Source organism: Arachis hypogaea, chromosome 8, assembly GCF_003086295.3.
Source record: "Arachis hypogaea cultivar Tifrunner chromosome 8, arahy.Tifrunner.gnm2.J5K5, whole genome shotgun sequence".
NCBI classification, from domain to species: Eukaryota; Viridiplantae; Streptophyta; class Magnoliopsida; order Fabales; family Fabaceae; genus Arachis; species Arachis hypogaea.
The window spans coordinates 38,933,054-38,939,716 of NC_092043.1; the positions used below are offsets into that span (position 1 = coordinate 38,933,054).

Consider the following 6,663-nt stretch of genomic DNA (forward strand, 5'->3'; position numbering starts at 1 on the left):
ACGAACAGAGTCAAGAATTTGACGGTGTTTGCGCCCAACTCTTCTATTTTGTTGAGAGGTATTGGGACAAGAGAACTCAAACAAAGTACCCTGTTCAGCGAAAAAATTTAAATGTTTGGAGTCACGATATTCCATAGCATTATCGCGCCTGAAGATTTTAATGACCTTTGAAAAACTGAGTTCGAATCATAGTGACAAAGTTAATATAAATTTGAGATAGCTCATGACAATTAGTCATCAAATAAACTCAAGTAAAACGTGAATAATCATCAATAAAGACGACAAAGTATCGAGCCCCTCCTGTAGAAGTGGTGGCAGCGGGTACCCAAACATCAGAATGAATAAGATTAAAAGGAGAGCAAGCAAGAGAGTAATTATTATAAAAAGGTAAAGCAGGTTGTTTTGTAGTTTGACAAGAAATGTAGTAAAAAAATTCATTTTGAATTTTACCCGAAACACCCGTTGACATAAGAGGACACAATTTTTCTAAGGAGTTGTGGACAAGATGGCGGTGTCACAAGTGAAGAGTAGATGGAGAAGAAACAACACATAGATTTGACATAGAGGGAACATGAAGGTTCTCGAGCTCAAACAATCTTCTAACCTTACCCCTAGTACCGATGATCTTTCCCGTTCGACGATCCTGCACATAACAACCATAAATAGCGAAATTGACATCAAAACCGAGCTCAACAAGTTGACTGATAGAGATAATATTAAAGTTTAATTTTGGAATAAAATAAGTATCAGGAAGATTAATATTTGACTGTGAAATAAAATCCTAATGTGTCGCATGCAAGAGGGAACCATTAACAGTGTTGATAGAATGTGTATTTGTAGTGGTAGACAACGACAAGAAAAAGTGACACAAAAGAGACATGTTGTTAAAACAACTAGAATCAAAATATCATTTAGAATTACTTGGAGGGATGGAAAGAGCAATAGGGGTATTACTAGAAAAAGAGAGGAATTGCTTAAGAAGAGATTTAATGTCGGATGGAGAGATAGAAGGTGGGTTGAGAGAGGTAGAGTTAGTGGGATCAGTAGCAGCAGCAGCAGCAATAAAAGCAGGCACATTCAGAGAGTTGTTGGGACGAGAGTGATACTTATTCTGATCAGAACGTGGTGGTCGAGTACTACAGGTAACAATCAAGTGATCCGAGAGCTTACAATAATGGCAGAACAGTTTCAGGCAATTAAAGCCAATATGACATTTTTGTTTACATTTGCGACACTTGATAGAGGGACAGCCTGAGAAAGAGTGGACAGAACAGTTACAGTTTCAACAAAATTTACCCTTTCTCTCTGTGACAGCAAATACAGTTTCACTCTTAGAGCGAGTCCGCTACAAGCGCAATTCTTCAGACTTAAGATGAGGAAGAGCATCTTTAAAATTAGGCAAGGGATTCTGATGAAGAAGAGAAGCTCTAACCAGCTCATAGTCGTCAGTAAGTGCCATAAGAAACTGTATGAGATGGGTTCGGTTTTCGATAATCCTCATATGCCTTAGCATTAGTGAAATCTTTAAGAACATACTCACAAGAGATTAGTTGATCCCAAATAATTTCTATCTAAGCAAGAAATTCAAAAACCGCTTGGCTATGATCTTGCTTAAGGCTATGAAGCTCCCTTAGTAGTTGGTACTGATGGGAGAGATCAGAAATAGTGTAACATTTTGTCAAATGATCCCATATTTTTTTAGCAGTTTCAAAATGCCCGAACTGTAAGTGAATGTCTGGATTAGAAGTGTTGCAGAACCAAGTGATAATCTGATGATTTTTACTATCCCAATCATTCAATTTCTCTGCAAAGTCCTTATCAACATCCTCCTTGGATTTGGAGGTCTCATCTTTTGATTTGGCTTAACATGACAAACAATATCAACAGTCACATAGCGCCATAATTTTCACCCTGTAAGAAATCCTCGCATAACTTCAACCCAATGAGTATAGTTGGAGCCATTAAGAATAACAGGAATAGGCTGAAAAGTATCTGATTTTTTCATAATAGCTGAAACAAAGATGAAAAAGAGAAAAAACTACAAATTTGGGACAGAAAATGAGGAATCAGAGAGCAGAATCGGAAAGAGCTCATCAAAAAAATTTAAGGAGGGTTCCACTGTCTGCCACGTCAGCAGGGAAGGCCACGTGGCAACGTGTGATAGGAGAAGGAAATCGCATTAGTGCTGACGTAGAGAGGGAGGTGACATGCGGGTTGGGAGCAGGGCCAGGTCGGAAAGAACGCGGGTGAAAGCGAGTCCTGGGTCATTTCTGGCTGACATGTGGCACTCTGTGATGCCATTGATCTTTGGCGTGGATCCAACGACGCTGGAGCATTTGGAGGGAGGAGAACCTGAAGCAGACACCGATAGTTCGGCAACTGCTGACGAACCAAAGCGTCGAAAAAAAGATAAAAAATAAGGCCAAAGAACACTGCCAAAAGAAAAAAATATAGGGACTATGAACGGATTTTCATGAAAAAAATACCTATACTCTTGATACCATGTTAGAAACAAGAGAGTAATCTGAAGAATGCATTATTAAAATGTGTATCAAAAAATACAATGTACAAGGATATATATAGGTGTTAAAAGAATTAAAGTAATAAAAATACACAATCCTACAATTAATATATAAATATGAATGATACTAATTGATCTAAACTGATTCTAATTATACTTTAATAGTTAGCTTTTTGAAGAGGATTTATGTGTAGTTACAAGCACCTATATGTGTGCCTTAGGCTGTTTGATCCAAGATGTAGCATTTCTTGCTTTTTCTTTGTGTTAATTTAGACAGAACTTGTTTTCAGATGAACAAAATTATGTTTTATTTATGTTAGTGAAATCTTATTAACATGGATTCTATTCCCTATAAAAAGAAATAAATAGGTTTTTTATGGTTGGTTATTATCTTAAGTATAAGCATGTTGGATTATAACAATATTTTAAAATATTTTTATTTATCACTATGAGTATGTCTAATTAATACGTTTGAGTTTTGATTTAGATTTTGGTGTTTGATTATAGTTGAATTTTTATTGCTACAAAAGTTGTCAAACAAGTCAGCTTGATTCATTTAAAATATGTCCGATTAAATTTGTGTATTAAGTAGGCTAACTCATTTAAGTTTGTTTTATTAATTAGTCATAATTTTTTAACTTAGACTGTTTATAACTAGTCCAATGAATTAGACGGGCTAGCCTTTTTAATTTTTTATTTTAATTTTTAAAAAGTATTTTGACAAAAAAATTACTTTTAGTTAAAAAATTTTAAATAGACAATTTTTGTTAATTGATCAGTCAGATTTTTGGGATGAATCAAGAAAGATGTTGACTAAAAATATTTTTTTTAATGCAAAAAAAATTTGAATAGACCGTCTGTTTAGTTTTAGGATTTAAGATTTAGGATTTAGATTAACTCATTTAACCAATAACTTTTTGAATTAATCGAGTTTAAACCGTATAACCCAAAATTTAAACAAACTTAAATGGGTTAGTCCAATAAATTTGACCATTTTGACCGTCTTAATTGTTATTACTGTGCTCTTGTCAATTTTTGCTTCTTGAATTCATCTTTATAGGTACGAATTTTAAAGTACGACTTGATGCGTATTTAATATAATATGATTTTTGAACTCTGAGTTTGCTTATAATTTTGAACGCAAGTGATTATAACTAGATTTTGAAATATAATTTTGAGCATATTTGATTATTGTCTTTAGTAATGTTTGATTATAATATGATTTTAATTTTGATTTGGATTTTTAAATTTAATTATAACTTTGAACATGTTTAATTCACTACAAGAAAAATATTAAATACCATCGGATTTACTATCGGATTTAGTTGCGAAATAAATTTGATGGTATAAATTTTGCTAGTATTTATCATCGAATTTTTTCGTCTGCCGCTAATTATCGTAAAAAAAAAATTCACTAGTAAATTTTATCATCAGATTTTTTTCTGGTAAATCCGACGGTAATATATTATTAATAATTAAATTAATAACTACCGGTTGATTTAACCGACGGTAAATCTAACGGTAAATTTAAATTTTAAATTTTTTAAAAATTTTGTTTAAAATTTAATATATAATTTTAAATATTTAAATTCAATAATTTCTAAACTAATAAATCAAAAAATACAATACTAATTAACTCAAAAAATAATTAACTCAGATAATAATAAATTTAAAAAATTAACAACAATAAACAATAATCAATAATTAACTCAAAAAATAAATAAGTTCAGTTTAACTCAAACAATTAACAACAATCAACTAATTAACTCAAAAAACTAACTCAGACAATAATAAATATAGAAAATTGACAATAATAAACTTGGAAAATTGGTCTATGATATTTGCCTTGGACCAAAGGCTTTAGCACATCCAAAATAGTAAATAATAAATATCATCTTCTCAGATACATAGAAAATTTGAATGCCTCTACATGTTTTACTACCTGATCAACATCGCCACTAGGTTTGACTGTATCAATTCTGCCAACTGAAGATCTCACACGCATGTCAAAGCATTCGACAGCACCATCTTCACCACCACAGGCAACTAGTCTATGAAGCTTGCTAAATTTGCAAATTTAGAATTTCAGATACAATTGTAGTTACACTTATTCATACAAAGTGTATGATACAGTGCTCTTATAAATGAAAGGAAATAAAGTCACTCAATATTTGAGTTCCACTAGATACCTTCTTGAAACCACATTCAATGTAGGGGATTGTGTATTGAAATACCTTCTTGAAACCACATTTAAGGCAGGGGATTGTGTAACAAGGGAGGAAAGAAATCTCCCCTGTAAAGATAAGTAGATCTATAAGTAAGACAAGTAAAAACAATTGTTGTCCTTATTTTTTGCAAGAAATACACCAAACAAAATACAGAACAAAACATAATGTTTATACCAAATATAAGAATTCCACTCCAAATTACATAGAGTGTCATGAGAATATAATTTAAAATTTGAACCTTCAGATTTTTTTCACAAAATTCAACCAATAGAAATAATCAATGTTCATGACACTAGTGATGCCTTTGAACAAAAAATTAAAGCTTGAATACCTGCTTTAAGTTAATTCTATACAATTCTAGGGAAAAGGCAGCACAAAGCAAATCACAAGATCAGCTGTCATATGTAATATTCCTTCCCATTCAATCAAACAAGAACATCAAGGCATGTAATAATTAAACTCATGAATTTTGATTAACTAATACTAACATCTAAGTTTAATTGTCAGTATATATTTCTTTATTGAAGGATAAATTACCATTCAGTCACCAAAAGTTTACATTTTTATAATCCAAAATGCTAGACACCTAAATAATTCATCATTATATTTTAGTATGGAGGGGAATAAAACTTTGATATTTGCAAACTGTAATATTTTTCACATTTTGCATGTAGACAAACAGAGCAGTCAGCACATAAAAATGCTAGTTTCAAATAGTCATCTGTTAGAACCTGCATAAATAAAATTGTTCAATTAATAAAATAACAAATTGAGAAAATATACAGGTAAACTCAAGCAACAAACGAATACGCAAAAGAGGACAGTTTAAAACACAATAAAAAACTAAGACAAAAACAATAAAGTTGTTAACCACTTTTTTCTCTAAACTAAAGATAGTTTCGGTACCTGAAAATCAATAATCTCTGAATCCAAATGCCTTTCAAACTTCAATCCTAGCTCCCGTACCTCGCATACTTTTACTTGTGGTGGATATATACCTTTAATATTGAATCACCATGAGTGCCAAATTTTGAAATTAATACCTAATTACCTATCTTTTCATGCCATTTTTCCAAAACCATCATGTCATTTATGAAATCTCAAGAGATCTCACCAAAATGCTAATATCCTATCATCTTCCCCCCACATGATTGATAACATACAATTGCAAGTTGCAACTGCTGTCCAATTTTTCTCAAGGCCCAAGTTGCTAGTTTTGAATTTGTAAAATTGTAAGTGCTCCTTCGCAACATCCTCTCTAAAGAAAACTAACCATGGTCTTTAGACATGTTTTACTTGCTCAAACTGCTATTTACAGTACTTGGTGCAATAATCTATGAATAATCAATGACTACTTTTCCTTATCACGCTTCACAAAATTTTTCTCCTTGTTACTTAATCATCATTACTAATTATTAACGTGCACACATATAAACATGAATTTGAAGTACCTGAAGCTATGATATACGCGCCATCAGGAGTTGCCTTAATCTTGGTAGTTGCAGTTGTGAACCTCAAATCCTCAATCAATTGCACATTCTGCATGTAACGTAGCAAACAAGTAAATAAATAAATAAAGTGATGAACAAAAAGATTAATGCAAACCTAACAGTGGAAAATAGGAATAGAGAAAATAAAAAAGGGGAAGTACTTTTGACATTGTGATGTGATTTCTGCTTCTTAATGGGGAGTTAGGAAGCGAGTGAGGTTGCTAGGAACCTATTGTATACATTTGGATGCCGTTTATCGACATTGACTTTATGCCGCCATCTTTAACTTTGTTGATGGTGGTCGACGCTAGTGGAGGGACTGTCAGAGTTGGTTTGGGGAGGGGGAGAGAGAAAGAGAGGGCAGAGAGAGAAAGGAGAAGGTTAGAGAAAGAGAGTAGTTCAGAAATAAATGGGAAAGGGTTAG

At 32.5% G+C, this 6,663-nt stretch overlaps 1 pseudogene; it reads right to left on the reverse strand.

The window, feature by feature from the left end:
- Nucleotides 1–1,571: 1,571 nt before the first annotated feature.
- Nucleotides 1,572–6,294, reverse strand: LOC112708434 (uncharacterized; annotated as a pseudogene).
- Between the last annotated feature and the right edge of the window lie 369 nt (nt 6,295–6,663).